Raw genomic sequence first — 22,934 nt, forward strand, 5'->3', positions numbered from 1 at the left:
CCAAAAGCATCACTAAACTTTGGTCATTTGCCTGGATGGGGCACCCAGGGGCAAAATGTTGGAGGCTGCCTGAGGTCTATATAAGGGTGCTAGTCAGCACCTGGTGCTCCTCATTGACCCTTACCAACAAATGTGATAAGACAAGGAGCAACAGATGTAAGCTGCAGCACAGGAGGTTCCACCTCAACACAAGAGGGAGCTTCTTTACTGGAAGGGTCACAGAGCCCTGGAACAAGCTCCCCAGGGAGACTGTGAAGTCTCCTTCTCTGGAGACTTTCAAGGCCCATCTGGATGCATTCCTCTGCACCCAGATTGTATGGTCCTGCTCTGGCAAGGGGGTTGGACTTGATAATATCTTTGGGTCCCTTCCAACCCCTGACATCTTGTGATCCTGTCAAATGGTTTGGCAAGTTAGGTGAAACTATTTTTTCAGAAAAGAGGGAGGGAAATTTAGAGAATGAGGTCTTTTCCAATGAAGTAGGTAAGTGAGGGAGGAAGAGATGGGAATGCTTTCATCATAAACTATTCCCTTTTTACAGGGATGTCCCACCTACACAAGGAGGAAGAAGCTTCAGAGCAGAGAACTCGATGTGCAAGGGGGGATTTCAGTCCCACAAAGGTAGGAAAATGTGCTTGGGGTATGTGTTGGTTGTCTGGCTTTTTATATCTCTTGTGCTAGCCAAGCTGCGTTTGTTTTGGAGCTGGTCCACAGGCTGTACGCGTGTCACATACCTTTGCCCTGCAGCTCGGAGCGTGGGCAGGGTTTGAGCCTTCCTAAAGCACAGGGCTGAAGAGTTTAGTGAGCTGAATCATCTCACCGAGGGGTTAGACAGGCAAGGTGAAAGGAAATTTGTAGGAATGTTTGGCTGGGACCAGCACTGCCTCTTTTGGTGACACTGAGCTGTTAATGTGACTCAGATACCTCATGACACCAGTGCTGGGGTGAGAGCTGAGGGAATAGGTTAAGACACTGGAGGTGTAGTTTCTGATTTAGATCAAGAAACAGTATTTAGCTTCAAAACCAGCAGACCTGCTGGGAGGTTACTGCATGGCACCTGTTTATCCAGTCCCTGAAGAGCTGCTCATCTCTACACACGCTTCAGCTGTGTTTGATATTTTCCCATTCCATCGTGTAACCATTTTGGGAAGTTTACCAGCCAGTGAGGTAATCCCAGTTAAACTGTGCTACCTTCCACCCTTGTTTTGAAGCTTTTTCCTTAGGATTTTCTCCATATCAGCAGCTCAGACAGCTGTGGGCTGTGGCAGAAACCGTTAAACTGGCTTTGCACTGAGGAAACCACTCTGTGTAATTATATTCTGGTTATAAAACGTAGCTGGGACACATCTGCTGACGTTAACTGTAAGTTCGACCAAGGCAGACATTCCAGCCTGAGGAATTTTCCTAAACCTTCATGATCTCAGTTCTCCCATGCCCCAGTCAGCTGGGAGGTGCATCCCTTCAGGGGTCAGCACATCCAAATTGTGGGTAGGAATGGGATTACTGAGAGTTTATTCATCTTAGCTAGTGACTGTGCCCCATGTAGGAAAATGGATATGTGGGGTTAGTTCCACCAGGCTAAACCCCAGCCCAGACGGAGACCAACAAGACCATAGTTGATGCTGGTATTGTGGAAAAGCTTCTGTGTCTCCTTCCCTTTTGAAGTAATCCTATAAGGACCTATTTAAGCCCCTTGAGATGGCCTTGTGGTAGTCCACCCATGAAAGAGCTGAGCTTCCTTACAGTTCTTTTCCCACTATCCACCAGCCATCTTGTGACAACAGCAGTGCCACAGTTCAAGGGGAACCTTCTCACCGTGCCTCATTCTTGTGCTGAGACAGTCTCTACTGAGGCTCAGAGGAAGTTTCCAAACAGGACAGCAGTGCCAGTGTCCCAGAATAGCCTTTCCCCCTGCTCTTTAAACAGAACCCCCAAGAAACTGAAGATGCAGTACTCATTTTTCTCCATTTCTTGGCTTTACCCTCCAGTCTGTGGCAAATCTTGGCATCATCTGTCCCTCACCTGGCACTTAAGAGTGAAAAGAGGAGCAAGATCTTCTTAGCCACCCCCAAGGGCAGGGCTAGTACCTACTTAGGGTGGGTGCTGGGCTCTCTTCTTAGCCAGTGCTGCCTTAAAGCCTCAATCTAGCTCTTAAAGCCCTGAGAAGATTCAGGATTTCAAGTTTTTTTTTCTTTGTTCTTACTTCTGCCTATTGCTTAGCTTAGCATCTGGGGCTTTGGATCTCTTGTCAAGTACATGTCTTCTGCCATATGTGGAGACTGCAGTAACTCAGTGTTACTGGACTGGTTGGGAATTGACTCTGGGAGGCAGACAGCTAACAGCCAGGTAATCTGGCATCAGCTGTTTACTCGGGTTGGTCAGCCTGGAGAAAAGGAGGCTGAGGGGAGACCTTATTGTTTTCTGCAACTACCTGAAAGGAGATTGTACCAGGGGTTGGTGGTTGGTTTCTTCTGCTAAATAACAAGTGATAGGATGTGCTAGTTTGAAGCTAATTGGAATATTTGAATGAGAGAAAATAGATTATAGGCTGTGAAAAGGAAACAATGGCGATGTCTACTTCACTCATAGGCTTGCTGAGATGTATAAGAATAAGAACCTAAACATAGATAAGTTTCTCTTTCTGTTGGATATGTGTCTCTGTCCCCCTAGGCTGCATGTAACTAATCCTTCTGCTTTCTAACCCCCCTTGCCAATCCTTGCAGCTCACCTTGCACATAAGGCAAACTCTGAGATAAGGTAGAGGGGTGGAAAGAAGGCGGAAGAGTGGTTGGGAGCCCCTCCTGGGGACTCTGGTTTCTGAGAGGGCTGTTGTGTTTCTGCATTACCTCTAAGTTGTATATTTCTATAGGTAGCTGTATATATTTGTGATATATTGTAAATATCTGCTTGTATATTGTGCTAAGCTGTAAATATAAACCTTCATTCCTTAATTTCCAGCTTGGCTGAGTCTAGTCTGGGTGATTTCATAAGAGTAAGGGGGTGGGGAGCACCCAAACCATCACACAGGACAAGAGGGAGCAGCCTCAAGTTGCACCAGGGGAGGTTTAGGTTGGGCATTAAGAAAATTTCTTCCCCAAAAGTATTGTCAAGCCCTGGAACAGGCTGCCCAGGGACATAATGGAATCACCACCCCTAGAGGGATTTAAAGGATATGTAGATATGTTGCTGAGGGACATGGTTTACTGGTGACCTGGCAGTGCTGGGTCAAACTTAATGATCCTAAAGTTCTTTTTCAAGCTAAATGATTCTATGATCTTAGTTGGGCATCTTAGTGTTTTGCTGGCTCTGAGATTCCATCAGTGGGCTGATCAATAGCTCCACTGAAGTGAAAGGTTTCAGTAGGGTTGAAGTAAATCTTATAGTTGGTAACTTGGGGGGGGGGGGGGGGGGGGGGGGGAAGGGAAATAAAGTCATACCTGCTTGTCTCCTTGAAGACTATTCACACAACAAAGAAATTGCTGTAATTAAAAGAGTTTGCAGAATTGTGCATAATTATGCCAGTGCTTTGGAGCTGTTTTCTTTCCAGAGGTGTACATGTGTGTTGTTTCAAAGGAACTTTGCAAGCATCAGCTTCATCAGATTCTTATTCATCAGCTGTTGCCATCAAAGGAAGGTCTTCCTGGTTTAAGAAAATACAGCTATTAACTAATGCTTTTACTGTCCTTTCATCTTTGCCAGAGAAATTTCTTTCTTGACTTTCTTCTGTATACCTTCTTCCATCTCCACTTTGTGGCATGCTCACTTATTTGTTCTTGGGTTAGCTTCCAATTCATTATTGGAACCAGTTAACAGAAATTTCCAGCCAATATGATAAAAAAGGGCAACTTTGCTAGAGCTGTAAAACCAGGCAACCAGTCTCCTTTCATGTGGTTTGACTTTAACCTAAATTGCCCCGAAGGTAAAAGATGAGATGAACTGCTCCTTACCCCTGATGGGCATTTGCAGTCGGATGTTAACACAAAGCAGGAAGCACTTTGTCGATAATAAATCAGGTGTCCTGAGGAGGAAAAGGTTGACAGGAGCTTCAATGGTGTTTTCTCCTCTGTTATTAGTTACCTGCACGGTAGGATTAGTGTCTGATGTTTTCTGAGGCTTGAAGCTGGATGGGAGATGCTGGGATGTGCGCAGAAGGCAGCTCTGCAGCGCGGTGCGGCGGTGAACCACCCCCAAGTCCCTCCAGCAGCACCAGACGTGCTCTTAGCCGAAGCTGGGGAATGTGAACTCATGTAACCTCCCCGTGCACAAAGAAACACAATTGCACTTCACATGCTTGAAAATGTCCCTTAACTGCTAGTTTGTTGAGCCCACGTTTCCAGGCCCACAGTAAAATCTGTAAGTGCTGCAGATTTGGTGACCACAGCTTCCTTAGTGTTTTTCCTGTATGAGGATTATTTGGCTTTGTTTGTTGGTGTGATGTGTTATAGAATCATAGAATCAACCAGGTTGGAAGAGACCTCCAAGATCAATCCAGTCCAACCTAGCACCCAGCCCTGTCCAGTCAACCAGACCATGGCACTAAGTGCCTCATCCAGGCTTTTCTTGAACACCTCCAGGGATGGAGACTCCACCACCTCCCTGGGCAGCCCATGCCAATGCCAATCACTCTCCCTGTGAAGAACTTCCTCCTAACATCCAGCCTATACTTTCCCTGGCACAACTTGAGACTGTGACCCCTTGTTCTATTGCTGGCTGCCTGGCAGAAGAGGCCACCCCCCATCTGGCTACAGAATTGAACCAGTTGATCTGCATGAGGAGCAAGTGGCCTCAGGTCAGACTTCTGCTTTCACCATGTGTCAGGGCAGTTGGATCCATTCCTTCCCTTCACAAACCTTTTCAGTGCTATCACTCTCCCTGCTCCAATGTTCACAGCTATACTGTAGACCAGATATTTAAGTACCCTGCTACTGCTTCATTTCCTTTCTTCTGGTCAGAACATAGAATCAGTCAGGGTTGAAAGGGACCACAAGGATCATCTAGTTTCAACCCCCCTGCCATGGGCACCCTACCCTGGATCAGGCTGGACACAGCCTCAGCCAGCCTGGCCTTAAACACCTCCAGGGATGGGGCCTCAACCACCTCCATGGGTAGCCCATTCCAGGCTCTCACCACTCTCATGCTGAACAACTTCCTCCTCACATCCAGCCTGAATCTCCCCACCTCCAGCTTTGCTACATTCCCCCTAGTCCTGTCACTACCTGATATCCTAAAAAGTCCCTCTCCAACTGTTTTGTAGGCCCCCTTCAGATACTGGAAAGCCATAATAATGTCATCTTGGAGCCTCCTCTTCTCCATGACCTGACAGCACTTCATTCTTGCTTTCTTGGTTGCTACCAGCAGTAGAGATGCAGAGGTGACAGTGGTCGTAACATGTCCATAAGTTAAAAACTTCTGGGTTGAACCCCACTCATACACGTTAAGGCAGCCTATGGAAAGATGGAGCACTGCTGCTAACCATTTCCTCCTGAACTGATAAACTGAGGGTTTTATTGTCTAGAATGATGCACCCAGTGCTAAATTAATTTTTCTAAGCAAGCAAAATGACCTGTGTCTCAGTGATGTAGCACTATTTAGATCCTGAGTTGTCCTGCTAAGGAGGCATCACCTTTATGAAGAGCTGAGTGTGGCAAACTGGTAATGTCACCTGGAGCTGCTGTAGCAGTCTTACATGGCATCTTCATTGGAGTCCCTGCAGTATTAATTACTCAGAAGACTTGTTTGTGGACAACGATAGTTCAATAAGGAAGCCTGCTGAAATGAAATGGAAATGATAGCACTTGCAGAGAAAATAGCTTTTGTGTGCCTGCTATCCACATGGGCAGAACTGCTGACTGAAACCCAAGAGATTAAAAAGGTTATCAGGCAGGAGTGTGCTGATTACCTGCCATAAAGCACTCTGTTCAGCAGAGCAGACCATCACCCACTGCAATTTTGCCTGACTAATGATTATAGGTTTCAGCTGTAATTCTGTCTGCTCTGTGTGCAGATGGACACCTGCACCAACTGCAGCCAGAAGGGATTTTCTTCTCTGAAAGACCTCATATATTCTTCCTTTCTGTTTCAGTAGAACTATTTCCAAGCATCTCTAATCTTCATCAAGTGAACATGGTAGCTCTGGACTGTGGTTAACCAAGACCACTGAAAACAACATTAGTGTTTCCAAAGTCTAAGTAACATTAATGTTTCCATAAATACCATCTAGCATTTCCTCACAGTCTAGAAACTGCAGCTGAGTTATGGAAAGCAAAATTGTAACACAGGCTTGTGTAGATCATTAGCTATCAGGGCTGCCAGACTTCCCTCGTCTGGAAGAGATAGTATCTTGGCTTGAGCCATAGTTATTGTCTCTCTGGGCAAAAAGACCTTAGAACCTTAGGATGGCTGAAGCTGCAAAGAACTTTCCTTTCCATTGCTCATTAGCAGCTAGTGGATGCAAGATGTAGGCAGCAGGATAAAGGGGTGAAGGATGATGCTGACCCTGAGCCACAGGTTGAAGAACAGGGGTCAGAGCTGAGCAAAGGACAGCAGTGGTTGTGGATGAGACAAATGGGGAGGCTGGATGAACAGAGGTGATGAGCTGTTTGACAGAAAATGAGACCAACTCAAGAGTGACCTACAACCAGGAATGACATTTGGAGCAATGCTGCCAGTTGTAGGAGTGGAGGATACAAGTGCATGATCTCATGCTTGGAAGGTCAGTGCTCAAATCTGTAGAAGCATCAAATGTGGCCCAGTGAGCTAGGACTCAACTTGAGTGTGAGTGCCAGACAGACACAAACCCAAAAGTTTTATTCTTCAAAGTAATGCAACAGCCCAAGCAACCTTTCTACTTTGCTTGTGTAAATTGTGTTGTTTTCTGGACTATAATTAAGAGCCAGTGTCTGAGCAGGCAATGGAAAGACTTCAGCTTCAATGCTTCAACTAAGCTGCTGTGATTTGTGGGTTAAAAACATGCTTTTGCATCAGAGTTGTATTTCAGATCCCATCCAACTTGCAATGGATCCTGATTATCATGATGCTCCTTAGAGCACCTTTCAGACTGAATTCAGCATCATCCCTTGTGTGTCTGCTAGGGATGTGCTGAACAAAGTATTTTGTTGAGTTGGGGCCTTTATATTTTTTATATTTTTAAGTCAAATATCTCATTTTAGGTAAATGTCTTAGTTTTACCTTCCACTTTTACCTTTGCATACTTGCACAGTGTAATTCTGATACTCAGCAAAGTGGATACCATTTACAGTCAAATCCAGCTGGGGTGAAATCAAGGCATTGCTCAGGCTTAATAGCAAAACAAAATTTTCTGCCTCTTGAGGGCTGCTGAAAACCCTTTAGAAAAGAGTGAGATAAGGTTCTGTGTGCAACCTCTTACCTCCAAGACAGGAGAGGATTAATCTATCCATTTGGCATCAAATTCAATTGAAAGGATGAGGAAGATCTAGAGGGAATCTGGTGAAGGAAGAAACTAAAACTTGTATCTAGAGCTTGTATCAGCTGCTGTATCAGTCTGTGCAAGGCTGAGTGAACTGGGTCTATTCAGCCTGGAGAAAAGAATGCTCCAGTGAGAATTATAATGACCTTCCAGTACTTGGAGGGGGGGCCTACAGGAAAGCTGGAGAGGGACATTTTATACAGGCATGTGGTGACAGGACAAGGGGCAATGGTTTTGAACTAGAGCAGGGTGGATTTAGATTAGACATTAGGAAGAAGTCCTTTACTGTGAGCGTGGAGAGACACAGCACAGGTTGCCCAGTGAAGTTGTGGAAGTGTCCCTTAACTGTTTAAGACCAGTTTGAATGAGGCTTTGAGTAACCTGCTCCAGTGGAAGGAGTCCCTTCATATGACAGGGGGGTTGGAATTAGATTATCTTTAAGGTCTGCTCCAACTCAAGCTATTCTATGAGTCTATGATTTGGATGTTGTCAGGAGTAGATTCTTTACATTCATGCTGCGTGCAGAGGTCCCTGCAGCCAGTGCTGTCCTGTGCAGGTGTGAATGCCAACATCAGGCCATTTCCTTGATGGCTCAGCCATGGTTCTGCCACATCTCTCTGACGCAGCTCTTAAATTAACAGCTTCCTTCAAGTGTGCTGGAGGTTAACAGGATGTCAATACCTAAAACAAATTTTCCTCATGTCAGCATAAAACATTTGTTTTCCCTATTAGTAACAGTGCCAAAACCAGTAAGGTGTTTCTGCTCACAGGGGATCCCATCCCTGTGTTGGTCAACACCCTTCCACTGTTTCACAGCTTTGGGCTCAGCTTTTGAGCAGGGAATAGTTTGACCCTCCTGAGTGATGTGGTAATCGTATTTGGAAAAGCTCTGTGTAGAGCTAATTCAGTGGAGCTTTTTTCCTGGTGTTTATAGTTATTTAGTAGATTAATACTGGTAAATATTAAGTGGGGTCATCTGGAAGGGGATAAGCACTCTACTTTTTGCCAACAAAGCACTTAAGCACACGCTTAGAGATAAGCACACATACTAAGGTAAATGGAGTTGCTCTTAGGGGCTTGGTGTTGAGCATATGTTTAGGGTTTCTGGATCTGGAGGAACTCATTGCTTGAAATCATCATGTTTTGTCCTTAGCAAATGGAAATTAGATTCTAGTATGAGAGTTACTTTTCATTTAAAACAACAAGAACTCAAAAAATCCCCATCCAGCAACATAAAAAACCCCAACCCAACCAACCGACAAAACCCCCCCACCAACACCCACAAAGCACCAAAACAAGCCCACAAAAATAACATTAGAAACAACAAAAAAGCAAAGCAAGTCAGGAGGAAAAAGCAAACTAACTAATTTGAATATCATAAAATGGGAATGACATCATTTTAAGTAGCATTCCAAAATGTCTTTTCCCATCTTCCATTCTGCTTTAAAACTTGCTCAGATTCCCAGACTGCCTGGCAGGGTTGGCTTGCTGCCTTGGGAAATGGATTCTCATGTTGGATGCCCTCTCCTATGGAGACAAACTGAGAGAGTTGGGGCTGTTCAGTCTGGAAAAGATAAGGCTCTGAAGAGACTCTATTGTGGCCTTCCAGTATCTGAAGGGGGCCACAAGAAAGCTGCTGAGGGACTGTTTGTGATATTGAGTATTGATAGACCTGGGAGGAATGGAGCAAAACTAGAAGTGGGTAGATTCAGATTGCATGTTAGGAAGAAGTTCTTCATTGTGAGGGTGGTGAGACACTGAAACAGGTTGCCCAGGGAGGTGGTGGAAGCCTCATCCCTGGACATTTATATGGCCAGGCTGGTTGAGGTTTGAGCAACCTGATCTAGTGTGAGGTGTCTCTGCCCACAGCAGGGCGGTTTGAAATGGATGATCCTTGAGGTCCCTTCCAGCCCTGACAATTCCATGATTCTATGTCTTCAATATTGCTGGAGGGTGCTACGTTCAGGTTTGATCAGCCAGGACCATGCTGGAGTAGGAGGTAAGAAGGGTCCTTTCCTTGCTGAACTGACAAAAAAAATAGGTAAAACTAAGATGAAAAATTCTCTACCCAAATCCTTAGAGCAATGCCATTTGTTAGGAAGCAACAGTCTGCATGAAGTGAGCATTTGCTGCATGTGCACTTCAAAAATCTTAGCTGGAGTTTAAAATAGCCAAATTTAGAATTACAGACCTGCTTTGGATGTTACAAAACTGTGTTTGGAGAGACAACAACTGAGATCAAAGCATATCTGACCTTCTCTCCTGCCAGGAATACTGCAGGAGTGTGCAATAGCTGATATGAGGAGAGCTGCTGGGTTAGTGTACATGCCTCTGTCCCAAATAGGAAGATAAAATGGTAGCAAACACTCTGAATCCTGCTCTTCCCTTGAAGCACCGTTGAAAACTTGGTGCTGTGCTGAAGTGTTCCAGCAGCAAACTGGTGGGAAGATTTTTCCAGAGAACTCCAGCACAAACAGAATTCCCACTGCACTCAGTGGGAAACTAGATAATCCTGGCCCTTCATCTGGCAAGTGCTTGACTTTCATAGGGTGGAGTGTCCCCAGCTCAGGAGAGTGGGTGGTGCATGCTGGCATTGCCCTGTCAAGCAAAACTAGTGTAAGGAGAAGGAAAATAAATTATGATCAAATTTTGGATGTGAATTCTTTTTAATACAAAAAAATGGATCAGCTATGCTATTACAAGGAAGGCAGAGGATGGAAGGGAAGGTGGGGAAGGGCTGACCCTCCAGTGGGTCCAGAAGCCATCAGAAGCATCAGCCTTTTAACCAACTCATTAAAAGCCAGATTTTGATGTGCCTAGTGAAGGAGTGCCTCCTGCCTATCCGTGGAGATGAAGGAGAGGACTTGCCCTGCTTCCACGTGCAGATGAGGATTTGTACAGCTTGAGCTTGGCATGTGAGCCTGTGAAATTTAAGGTTACCTGTAGGCAGCTGCTGTTCAGCTCGTGGGTGTGTTGTGTGTTCACTCAATTGCACATTGCTCAGTACTGAATGAGCACAACCTCTGTGAACAGCCACAGCAACACAAATGCTGGTGCCTCTGAGATAAAGGACCTTCCTTGGGAAACAAATGCCTTAACTACTAATACCACAGACCTCGTGCACTTGGTAAAGTCTGCATGTTATCTCTGACAGAAAGGAAATCAGTGGTCTACTTCTTAAAAATAAACCCCAAAGCATTGGAAGGACCTTTGCCCCCCTCTTTTTCTATTCTCTTCCCAGGTTGCAAAAACAACATCCAATAATGAAATGAAAACAAGCTGAATAGTTACACACAGTGGAGGAGGGAAGAGGTAGTTGCAGACAGCTGGAGCATGTCTGGGCCAGTGTCTCGGCTCTTTTCTTTTCCTGCTAATTCAGTGTCACTCCAAGAATGCAGACAATGCTGGCTATGACTGTTTTAGATTTGATTTCCACACTTAAATTTGTGTGCTGTTCAAATGAAGCCCCATTATCAGGTTGGCACTCACCAACACTGCCTTCCCAAGTCCCACTTCAGAGCTTGCTGCCTGTGCTTGGGTGTCCTGCTTGTATTCCTTTGGTGAGGATCAGGTGTGCAAAGAACAGTTTGCTGGTTTTGTGCTGCTTCTGGAATTGCAATAGAAGATTTTGGTATTTTCTTGCAACTGGATCCATGGATAACCCTCATAAATCTTGGTTCTGAGGGCAGACACCAGTGCAGCAGGGAAGGTGTGGGGTTTTGAAAGAGCCTCAAGAGCAGTGGATCAGTTGGGCACTGGGGTGGAGCTAGTTTCTGGGCAAGGTACTGTGCCACCTGCGGGAGAAAATGCTTGGGCAAGCAAAGCCTGGTTTTGCAAAGGGCTTGTGTCCGTGTCCTGCCCTGCTCAGAGATGTGTCTGGGCATGCTTTTGGTCACAGTAGGGCCCTTTGCTTTGCTGGGCCAGCAGTTGCAGGGCTTTGCTGAAAGGGCAAGAAGAATCAGTGAGCATTGGAATTAAAGCAATGACTGTGAGTAGCAAAGAATCATTTCATATCCTCTGTAAGATACCAAGGAGGACATGAAAATTATGCTTAGGGCACTGCAAAATCCAGCAGCTCTCCAGTCCTTTAGTCTGCAGACCCTTTTGGCCTTTCTCCACCTCCATAAATACCATGGTCTGATACCTGCTTGTACATCACTTGTGCAGAGTGATGATGCTGTACAATCAGTACATCATCTGATGTACATTGGTAAATGCCAGTAATGCCAAGGCAGACAGAGCTCTGCCCGAAGTACTTTGCAGTTTACTTCAGCATAAGTGAAGGAAGAGAGGATAGGATGAGGCTGTGGTGCCATGGGATGTGATGCAGGAGCAGGAGGAAGGACTGACCATGTTTTGAATCTTCAGATGCCCCAGAGGAAACCACTTCAGGGTTGTGGTCATGGAAACGCTGTTATTTTGGGGAATCCAAAACTGGCTCCAAACAAATGCTAAAGGGAAGAAAAATGCTTCAAGGGATTAGATGCACAGAAAGTGAGATTTTCCTCAGCACAGCTAAATTTGCTAATGTCTGAACCTTGTCTTCCAAGCCACGCAGGCTGGAGGTTTGTTAGGGCTGGAAATAGATGTTGTACATCATGTAGGAGCTGATCAAGGGCATGGTGCTTGGTGCCTGGGCTCTGGCTTTGTTTCAGGCCATGCAAAGGCTGTGCCTCCTCCTGCCCTCACCTCTCACCTGCTCATACTGTTGAGATGATGCTGTCTAAAGCTGGAGTAGAGATGATAAGTGCAGGATGATGGCTACTTTTCACACCTCAGTTCAAATAATGGGCCTGTGCCTGCAAGTTTTGCGTTCCATGCATTAAGGGCAGTGGAGTGTTGACAGTCATAAGGAAGAACAGAAAGGCAAACCTTTAGGTTCTGGTAAAAGCAAATTGTATCATTTCCATGATTTTTTGTCTAGCTTTTACATTCAGTGGCCCCAGGCTATGTATGCTAATGTTCTATCCCTTCAGTTGGAGCAGGACTGGGATGTAACAGATATGTTGCAGCAAGCTGGGGCTCAGTCTGTTCTTTAGGATGGACATTAGGAAAAATTTCTTTCCTGCACGGGCTGCCAAACCCTGGAACAGGCAGCCCAGGGAAGTGATTTGAAGACAGTAAAGGGGTTTAAAAGATGTGTTGCAAAGGGACGTGGTGTAGTGGCTGACTTGGCAGTTCTGGATTAATGGTTGGACTTGATCATCTTAAAGGTCTTTTCCAAGCAAAACAATTCTATGACAGGTCAGATTACTGGTTCATAAAGTAATGCTTTCATAATCTTCCTGCTGCCATCCTGGCTGCTGTTAATGGCATCACAGGTGACAATCCACCTTTCCGGCCATGCTCATGTTTAAATGTCCAAACTGAAGCAGTCTCACAGAAGTCATCACACCAAACAGAGATGCACAGAGATGCCTAATTGAGCACATGTCCAGTATATCTCCCAGGCAACCAGCAATAGAACAAGGGGACACAGTCTCAAGTTGTGCCAGGGGAAGTATGGACTGGGTGTTAGGAGGAAGTTGTTGCCAGAGAGAGTGATTGGCATTGGAATGGGCTGCCCAGGGAGGTGGTGGAGTCACTGTCCCTGGGGGTGTTCAAGCAAAGACTGGATGAGGCACTTAGTGCCATGATCTGGTTGACTGGACAGGGCTGGGTGCTAGGTTGGACTTGATGATCTTGGAGGTCTCTTTCAACCTGGTTGATTCTATGATTTGCAGGGCAAGATGGTACTACTCATAACATGATGGGCCTTTGCAGAAGTTTGGGAATTCAGTGTAGGAAAATCCAGGTAACTGGTCCCAGTGACCCCAGTAAGTGAGCAGCAGCAGTATGGGCCAAGAAGACATGCAATGGCAGCAGCAAATTGCACTGAGGCGTCTGTGATGCTCAGCATGCCAAAGGCAAAACCAGCTTCCCACTGAAGTGGAGACAAAAGCATTTTATCACTTTTCTGACCTGCTGAGAGAATTTTATTGTAAAACAAAACAAAAACAAAACACCACAACAAAACAAAAACCCCAACCAAACCAACAAAACAACTCCAAAATTGAAGAGCTCAGTACTTTTGTATTTCTTCATTTCCAACTTGGAAAAAAAGACCCCTTGTTTTTTGTTTGTTTTTTTTTTTATATTCTGTCTCCTTTATTCTGTGTCCAAAAAGGGATGTGATGGTAGGGAAAATTAGTAGCTTGGATGTCATGAACTTATTAAAGAAAAATGTGGAATTATTTTTTATTAAACAGGGAAGGCAAACTCATTGAAACCATATTTTACCAAAACTACTAGAAGAATCAATTGGAACATGTATACCCTACACAGTTTGTCATATAGCATGTAGGCACAGTGGGTGGTCCTTAACATTTAAACTGTAGGCTTGAATAACAGCAAAGTTCCTCATTCCAAATCAGAAAGTGTGGTAGCGACTGGCAGAACTACTGTGCTGCTGGGACATTTAATGTGCACCTTTGTAAGTGTTGCACAGCACATTTGACCCATGGTATTAGCAAGAAAATTGCACCATCCAGATTAACTCTGCTGCTCCCTTGCTCTCTGCTGCATGTGACACCAAATAAATTAGTTGTGACCTTGACTGGTGGCATGGTCTAGTTGACTGGATAGGGCTGGGGGATAGGTTGGACTGGATGATCTTGGAGGTCTCTTCCAACCTGCTCGATTCTATGATTCTATGATGCTATGTTGCACTGAGTTTCCACCTGCCCCTGCCCTCAGAGCTCCACACAGCAGGATTTTGATATGGCTGAGCTCAGCTCTGGGGTGGGTGGGTGAAAAGATTTGCTTGAGCTGGTGTAGGCTTTCTGGGTGCTGCGTGCTCAACCTTTGGCATGCCCTTCTCAGCTCTTGCACCTCCTTCTTGTCTCAGCACATCCTTGCCCAGAGGGGTTTGCTATGGAGCCAGATCCATCCTTTGTATCAGCTGACAGGCTTTTCCATGCTGAGGGAAGCCTTAGATGAGCTTTTAGGAATGATTTAAATTTCCTTTGATCCAAGAACTCTGCATGTAAAGAACTAACATTGTTAGAGCAAGCTGCTGCGCTTGAGCCTCCTGGGGAGCAGAATGAGCTCTTCTCCTCCACCAGTCTGGAATAACTGCTTTATCTGCCTCCTTGGTCCAGTGCACAGAGAATGGATTTAGAAGGGATTGGATTGTGCACAGCAGAAGCAGGACCAGAGCCTGGCTGGTAGACACTCAAGGTCAGCTAGAAGGGTCTTGGAGGAAACAATAAATGTACCTTTTGCGGATGCAGGCAGAACATTGAACTCTTTTTGTGCACAGCATGGCCACAGATGATGTTTACTGTTTTCTTTGGCCTTTTGGCAACAAATAGTTTTGTGCCTCTTCTATATTTGCTGTTCTCATGGTCCAGAGCTACCTCAGGGCACTTGGAAGGATGTGGCCATCCCCAGCTGGGAACACCATCCAAGCCACCACACTGGCAGTGACCACCACTGCACAGCAGCTTTAATCAGGATTCTCAGGCTGAAAAGGGAGGAGCAAAGAAGAAATGCAAAATGCCACAAATGGGAGTGCCCAAAAGAAATTCCAGGCAGGGAAAAAAGGTTATTAAGGTTATTTTAATGTCTGCTTCATGCTGCTTTTGTCATTCAGGACAATGAAGGAGTTTGGGTTTGCTTTTTATTCCAAAGTACTGTCAAAGGCACAGCAGACACTTGTGTTATTCACCAGGTCCTCATCAGGGCAGGGTACATTTCACCCTTAATTCAGAACCAGTTTTGACTGAGGAGAGTATCTGTGTTGTTGATGATGGGAAGCCCACATACACAGAAGCATTTTCATTCCTCTAAATGCACTAGCAGTGACTCCTGCTTGCAGCAAGAACTCTTTGTCTTCCGAGTCAGCATCTTGGATTCACATGTATCTGTGCTCCTAACTTCAGGCTGGTGAATGGAAAGAAGAGCTGAAGATGTATTCAAGGCATGAGTCTGTGTCCCAGAACATAGAGAACAGCATGACCTGGGCTGCAATTTCTGGTGTGATGTGGGTTGTTCGGCCTGGAGAAAGAGAAGGCTCTGGTGAGACCTTATTGAGGTCTTTCTGTGTTAAAGGGTCCTGTAAGAAAGATGGGAATAATCATTTCAGAAGGGCTTGCTGTGACAGGATAAGAGGTGATGGCTGTGAGCAAAAAGAGGCAGACTGAGACTAGACAGAAGGAAGATATTTTTTTATGCTGAGAATAGTGAAATACTGGCACAGCTTGCTCAGAGATGCAGCAGAGGCTCCCATTCCTGGAATCACTCCAGATTAGGTTGGCTGGGGCTCTGAGCAACCTGGTTGAAGATGTCAGGTGGGGACAGGACTAGGGGGAATGGAGCAAAGCTGGAGGTGGAGAGATTCAGACTGGACATGAGGAGGAAGTTCTTCACCATGAGAGTGATGAGAGCCTGGAGTGGGCTGCCCAGGGAGGTGGTTGAGACCACATCCCTGGAGGTGTTTAAGGCCAGGCAGGATGAGGCTATGGCCAGCCTGACCTAGGGTAGGGTGTCCCTGCCCATGGCAGAGTGGTTGGAACTGAATGATCCTTGTGGTCCCTTCCAACCCTGACTCATTCTATGATTCTGTGTCCCTGCTGCAGTGAGTTGGACCAGATGATCTTTAAAGATTCCTTCCATCCCTTGGCCAGTAAGCCAAGGGAAGTTAATCTTCCCTTGCACTCAGCACTGGTCAGGCCACACCTTGAGTACTGTGTCCAGTTCTGGGCTCCTCAATTCAAGAGAGATGTTGAGATACTGGAATGTGTCCAGAGAAGGGCGACGAAGCTGGTGAGGGGCCTGGAGCACAGCCCTGTGAGGAGAGGCTGAGGGAGCTGGGGGTGTGCAGCCTGGAGAAGAGGAGGCTCAGGGCAGACCTCATTGCTGTCTACAACTACCTGAAGGGAGGCTGTAGTCAGGTGGGGTTGGTCTCTTTTGCCAGGCAAGCAGCATCAGAACAAGGGGACACAGTCTCAAGTTGTGCTGGGGGAGATCTAGGCTGGATGTTAGGAGGAAGTCCTCCCCAGAGAGAGTGATTGGCATTAGAATGGGCTGCCCAGGGAGGTGGTGGAGTCACCATACCTGGAGGTATTCAAGCAATGACTGGATGTGGCACTTAGTGTCATGGTCTAGTTGACTGGCTAGGGCTGGGTGCTAGGTTGGACTGGATGATCTTGGAGGCCTCTTCCAACCTGGTTGATTCTATGATTCTATAGGGGACTACCTCACCACGTATGTGGTACCTTAAGCAATGTTGTCCTGTGGTTTGATTTCCATTCTGGCATGCTAAATGCAAGAAGGCTCAGGTTTTACATGGCAATTTCCTTTTTTTTTTTTTTTTTCTTTTCTTTTTTGATTTAGGGAATTTGCAAAGTAGTTGTCTTGAGGCTGAGCCTGGAGTTAGAATCTTGGCATATCCATAACATAGAATTCCCATGGATAAAAGCAGAAACATCTGGATTCATGAGTGGATGTTGGCTAAATCCACCAGAACAGAAAAAATAATAATAATAATAATTTTTTAAAAAAGCCTTCAAGGGATCCCAAAGAGTTCTAGCCAGAATAAATAATGCAACAAAATAAGAGTGCTATTAAGAGTAATTGTAATACTGAAGCTGAATTATAAGATGAGGGCCAAGCCCTTTTCACAATCTGCTTTGCAGCTAAGAGCCCTTCAATTTACACTTAACACACATGTGGCTGATGGAACAAAGGGAAAAAAAAAAGATGAAAGCAGTGCAGAGATTATTCAGCCTTGCTGGTTTAGCTCCAGGCACATCGTTTAAATGAGTAGATGATCAGTTTCCAGTTTGTTTTAAATTCTCTGGCAAGAAATTTTACATTCTATCCCAAAGTTGAATGTGCTTGAAATGTTCTTCTTCTTGATTTTTTTTTTTATGGCTCTGCCATTTTGTTTTATTTCTTAATGCAAGACTCTGCAGGAGACACCTGAGTTCTGGGACTTGGAAGAGTGGCCTGTCTGTTTCACTAAGAGGGTCATATCCCTGTTCCCAACCCTTGGGGACCTTGGGACTGGGGAACAGTTGCTCCTTTTCTCCCTCACCTCTAAGAGGCTGAGCCCTGCTATGCTGAGCCAGATACCATATTCAAGCTCAGCAACACCCAAAATCAAGGAGAGTGGCCAAAGCTACCGTGTCCCATGCACATTTACAGCCTTTTTGGCTACCAGCACTGCTTGTTTGGTTTAAAGCTGGTGAAATAGGAAAGGTTTGTTTTGTTTGCCCTTTACATCTCCTCTTGATGTTTCCAAGGTTAAGAGATGCCAAACAACACATCCTCTCCACATCCAGCCCTTCCTGTGTGGGTCTCCTCCATAAGCCTTGTGGCAGGTATCAAGAGCTGCTGCAAGTACCACATCGTGCAGCATGTCTTCTGCTGCTGTGGCAGGGTGAATGACATCCAGGGCCAGGTGATTAAAAAGTAAGTTGTATGCCACTGAAATTGCCCTTAACACATCATCTGTCTCCAAACAATGCAGTCTCAGCATTTCTCATGAGCTGTACTTTGGCCATGCAGACTTTGCTGACCCTCACTGACCTTGCACATTGCCCTCCCAATGCCCGGAAAGCCTGGGACATTTGCCTGCTCTGTGACCTTCAGCCAACGCAGTCTGGGGTGAATTCCTTGTGGAATAAAACCACCTATCAGTTAGTCCTTGTCCCATCCTCCTGTTTTGTTGTGCTTTTCCTTGTTGTCCATACTGTAGACTGGTTGAATAGAAGCATAGAATTGACCAGGTTGGAAGAGACCTCCAAGATCATCCAGTCCAGCCTAGCATCCAACCCTGTCCAGTCAACCAGACCATGGCACTAAGTGCCTCATCCAGGCTTTTCTTGAACACCTCTAGGGATGGTGACTCCACCACCTCCCTGGGCAGCCCATTCCAATGCCAATCACTGTCTCTGGGGAGAACTTCCTCTTAACACCCAGCCTATACCTCCCCTGGCACAACTTGAGACTGTGTCCCCTTGTTCTGTTGCTGCTTGCCTGGCAGAAGAGACCAACCCCACCTGACTACAGCCTCCCTTCAGGTAGTTGTAGACAGCCATGAGGCCCCCCCTGAACCTTCTCTTCTCCAGGCTGCACGCCCCCAGCTCCCTCAGCCTCTCCTCATAGGGCTGTGCTCCAGGCCTCTCACCAGCTTCATTGCCCTTCTCTGGACACATTCCAGTAATAGCTCCTGAGGGATCTGATCTGCTGCTGGTACTGCTCTAATAGGTCCTCCTCCATGGAGAGGCTTTTGGTTGTCCTCCATGGAGACACTTCCTCTGCTGTATTGTCAATGCTTAATGCTCTCTGGAGACTGCCATTAGACTCTAATTGATGGGATCCACGTTTAGGCCATGGTAATACTTGAAGTATGGCTAGAAACACCAGTATTCTGCAGTGACATTTATGCTGCCTTATGTTTCATACAAGGAACAATCCTGTAACGAGTGGGAGCTTGACTGGCCTTAAAATAGCCTCAGCACATCTAGGAAATCCATAAAAAGGATGCCCCAGTATTCCTCAGGACATTATTTTCAGCAGATCTCATTTTTTTAACTTACTGCCAGCAGCTGTCATTTCCTCCACTGCTCATTGCCCAGCACCCACAGTCTGAACTGAAAACTGACAGGGCCTCATGCTAAATAGTCAGTGCTGCTTGCCATTAGCATAGCATCTTGACTATCAAAGTCAAATGAGGAAATGCATCTGCTCAGGGATGTTACAAAGTATTTGGTTTAGATTAGCTGCTGTCACTGCCCCATCTCCACATTTGCAGCTGTATTCCTCCACCCAACTTCAAGGCGACAGGAAGGTCTGCTGAAACTGCAGGGCTCTCGGTTAGGAGCAGATAGTTTGAGAAGCTGAGGAATGAGAGATGAAGAAGAGCTAAATTTAGAATCTCAGATAAGCAAATAGCTGCATCTTCAGTGCTCTGTGGTTTTACTTCGCTCTACGCAAAGCACACCTTGGTTTTGCATGGCTGTTTGCAGTCTGTACCCACTCAGAGAAGGCTTGTGGGGAAAAAAAAGACTTTGATGTCTTCAGTAAACAAACAGCAGTGATCTTCAGTTCTTGTTAGCTTTCTGCAAACAGCCATGTTTGAAGAAAAATAAACATCCCAAGGTTGATGGAAGGGAAGGAAGGCCATAAAGTGCTGTCAAATCCTTGGTAGGAGGACAGATTCACAGAGAGAGTGATTTGCCATTGGAATGGGCTGCCCAGGGAAGTGGTGGAGTCACCGTCCCTGGAGGTGTTCAAGCAACGACTGGATGAGGCACTTAGTGCCATGGTCTAGTTGATTGGATAGGGCTGGATGATAGGCTGGACTGGATGATCTCGGAGGTCTCTTCCAACCTGGTTGATTCTATGATTCTATGATCAGAAATGACAGTGCCATGGGTAAATTTTCCTCTCTCTCTTTTTGGATTGAAAAGAAGACAAGTGACTCATGGGTTACCAACCATGGGCTGAGTATGGAACTAAGTCATTGCCATCCAAACTGCAAGAATACCACCAAGTCCACTGTAAAACCAAGGGTGAGAGTCCCTCAGTGTTCTTCCCCTCCAGCCATTCAGGTGAGGGAGAGAAGACTCACCCTTTCTTCAGCACCCATCTCAACTCCATTTTGCTAGTGCTTTACCCACTGCTACAGGGCCACCAGCACCTCAACCCTCACAGATATAGGACCTTGTTGAAAAAATACCTCATCAACTTTTCCATTGCACAACCAGCTAGTTTCCATCAGGAGGCACCATGCTCTCAGTGAGGACGAGGATTTCACAGCCATGTGCCTACCTGAGCTTTTACTCTGAAAAGCTTCTTGTGCTCATCTCATTGCATCACTTAGAACATCCCTTTGGAAATGTGAAAGCTTTGGAAATTAACCCCCCCAGAATTGCTAAACAATTATCTCAATTACACCAGCACAACCCTGGGGACGTTACTTTACATCTGTACCCTTTTAACAAGCCAAATTAGGCTCAGAAAGAGAAAGTTTGGGTTTTCTCTGCAAAGGGAAATGAAAAATCAGCAGGTCATGGGCATAATCAATACACCAATATGTACTGCCAATTTAAGTCTTACCGAGAACCCCCAGGGAGCCTCTTGCTTTGGTTTTGTGTAATTCCAAGCATTCCTCTGCTTAAAGATCATTTACAGGAGCTTGGAAATAAATAATTCAGGTACACTTGACTTTCTAAAATCTCTGTAGCATCACTAACATCTTTCCTTTGATAACACTTTTGTTCTGCCTGCCAAGGCTCCATTCCAAACAGAACTGGTGAGGCAAATACTCCATCCAAAGAACCAGGGCTTATTTAAAGCAAACAAACAAACAAAACAGGGGGAAAAGGCAAAAATTCCATAGGGAAAATAAAAAACCCACCATCATTTAGTCCCAAAGGTAATAAGGATCCCTCTGCAACTTCATACAAGCTCTTCACTTTCATTGTGAGCCTCTCCCTGCTGGATTCACAGTGAGGGTTTGTAGCTAAAGCCGAGGCAGAGACCGTTCCTAATAAACAGAAGCTCCTTAGAGACCGTAGCCATGGCATGGAAGAGCTGTTTACCTGGCACCATCAAGCACTATTCTGTTTATCTTCAGATGTTCCTACAGAAACAGAAGGTATTCCAGTGTGGTAAATAAGGCCCCTTCACCCCCAGGAATACTGTTTTTTTCCAGACTTGTTGCCTTTTACTTTCAGCTGCAGAAAGCCCATCCTGTGATTTCTGAATTGCTCCTTCATCCACCTTCCCAAGAGGACAGACCACTTTCCACTGCACAGAGAGCCAGAAACTTGCTGACAGCAGCTGGGGTTGTTTCCAGCATTGACCTGCCCATCACAACCAGCATGAATCTGGCCTCCTTGGTGCCAGCAGCCTTGGCAGGACAGGAAGGTGTCCTCTAGAGCAGGACCACCTTCTCTCCAGGGAGAGATACTATTGATGTAAGATGCTTACAACAAGAAGTTTAAGAGGGAATAGGCTCTAGCCTGTAAATTGAAACCCAGTGAATCACACAGCTAATGCTGTTGATGTCTTTGCCCAAAGTATGACAGACAAGGGCACTGAGAGCTCTGGGAGGAGCTCTGGAGGCTGGAGGTTGCTCCTAGGATCTGTTCCTGGACATGGTGGTGGAAAAGTCTTTGTCTTTGATTTCAAAGGGATGAGTGCCTCTCACTGTTCGTTAGGCTGGATCTCTGTTTCTCCCTATCTGCCACAGAAAATATTTTGATTGTGAGAGCCAAAGCAATTCTGTTGTGGACTCTATCAGGTGCAGTCCTTGAGGCACACTGCTGCCTCAAACTCTTTTCAGACCTGTGACCTCCTCACTGGAATGATGCCACCAGCCAGAGTGGCACTGGGTGTCACCATGAGCCCCAGTGAATATTCTGATATTACTCAAGGAGAGTGGAAGGGGGCAAGTCATGCTTTGGGGTAAACTGGATTTTCACAGTGGTGGCTCCTCAGGATGCTATGATGGCAGTGTCTGCCCTGCACAGAGCAGGAAAGCAGAATGCCAGATTTAACAAGTGGTGATTTTAATGCTGAACTTAGACCTCTGAAGATCCTGTAACACCCAATCCACCCTGCCGGGTGGGATTCAGCACTGAACTGATTTATGGCAACGCACAGCAGGCTCTGTGGAGCATGTTTATAAAGATAACACCAAACCACTTCTAGCTTTATTAAAACACAATTAGCAGGCCCTGCAAATTTCTTAAATATGCCCAATTTCCAACGCAATTACTATTAATCTCCATTCGGGGTGCAAGTCAGCAAAGTGACATGCGGAAACTTACACGTTCTCGACTCAGGAATGCGACTCAGAGGATGACTTCATGCTCCTGAATGAGAAGATCAGCATGCCAGATGTGCCTCGTGCCTGACCCCTTGAAAGGCTCTGAAAGATCACACGTAACTTTCAAATGTCATTTCGTGCATGCAGAAGGAGGAAGCAGAGCCTGATAGCTTTATGGTACTTAGCTTCCCATTTCATTTGGTTAGGGCGGTGTGAATGTCTTCATAACATGAAGCAGAGCTCTGATCTCTCTTCTGGCTTCATGTTTCCAATAGACACTCCTAATGCCTTTCTCATGCCTGGAGTGATTAACAATCTGCATTTTCTTGCTATTAATTAGGACATGTATTTCATTTGCTGATGAAGAGTGAGCCTTGCAGTGTAGCTGACAAGTTTGCAGTCCTCGCTTTCTCATCAGGCATTGAAATTGTTTTGTCTGGAGACAAAAGCAACAAATGTGGGCATAGAATGAATACACTTCTTAAACTGAAGATGTATTTTTAAGTCACAAAAAATCAGGTGGCATCAGCTTTTCCTGCTCTTGACTCTTTCCACTGCTATAGACTTGAATACCTTCTATTTTTCCTTGCCCAGCTGCTCCCTCCCTACCCCCCTGTTATAAAAAATCCTGCTGAAAACTGTCCAGAGAGTGATCCAGGTCTCTG

The 22,934-nt window shown here is 45.7% G+C and overlaps 1 long non-coding RNA gene across 1 annotated transcript; it reads left to right on the forward strand.

Moving 5' to 3' along the window:
• Positions 1-539: 539 nt before the first annotated feature.
• On the forward strand, positions 540-22,499 carry LOC135186808 (uncharacterized). The gene is made up of 2 exons (XR_010307103.1): positions 540-619; positions 21,173-22,499. It is a non-coding gene; the product is annotated as an uncharacterized LOC135186808 (long non-coding RNA).
• Positions 22,500-22,934: the final 435 nt, after the last annotated feature.

Source organism: Pogoniulus pusillus, chromosome 26, assembly GCF_015220805.1.
Source record: "Pogoniulus pusillus isolate bPogPus1 chromosome 26, bPogPus1.pri, whole genome shotgun sequence".
Lineage (NCBI taxonomy): Eukaryota > Metazoa > Chordata > Aves > Piciformes > Lybiidae > Pogoniulus > Pogoniulus pusillus.